This window comes from Hylobates moloch, unplaced genomic scaffold (genome assembly GCF_009828535.3).
Source record: "Hylobates moloch isolate HMO894 unplaced genomic scaffold, HMol_V3 SCAFFOLD_5, whole genome shotgun sequence".
Taxonomy (NCBI): Eukaryota; Metazoa; Chordata; class Mammalia; order Primates; family Hylobatidae; genus Hylobates; species Hylobates moloch.
In genome coordinates, this window is record NW_026652280.1 from 73072042 (window position 1) to 73072779 (window position 738).

The window sequence follows — 738 nt, forward strand, 5'->3', positions numbered from 1 at the left end:
ACATTTCCACAATTTATATTTTTAAATAAGATAGCGTCTTGTTATGTTGCCCAGGCTATTTTCAAACTCCTGGGCTCAAGCAATCTTCTTGCCTCAAACTCCCAAGTAGCAGGGACTACAGGTGTACACCACCACACTCAGTTATTTTTCTACAATTTTAAATATTATTTTAGTCTCACTACAGAACCAATAATATAAGTAGAGAAACGATCTCTCCTAAAAGCTAAATGACACCAAAATAATAAGTTTCCGAGAAAAAAAGCTATATGCTGTGTGCTGAACACTTTCACAACTAAAAGGTACCAGAGAGATTGTATGATTACTGCAAATAACTTGATCCACTTAAGATTTATACAGGCATAAATATCATGAAAGTCACACTCATATGATTTAAAAGTCAAAGTAATAGTATTTATCCAAATAAACCTTGACCAAATTTCATATTTCCTCTATTGGAGAAAGCATTTCCTAATGTGATTCTCCTGTCACTGCTTATTTTCCAGTTCATTTTTTTTTAGCTCCCACCCTGTCACAGTATTTAGCAATCTTTGTTAGTTACCAAAGTTAAACAATTTTTTTGAATCAACTAGCCATATGTATGTTTTTCTCTGACCAACTTTCCATGACCACCATAAAACAATGATAGGTAAGCCACTGCTAAATTTGAAAAGTAAACACTATGCAAAACTAGATTCAGAGTGAGAAAATTAATTTTACAAGAGACCACTTTACCTTAGT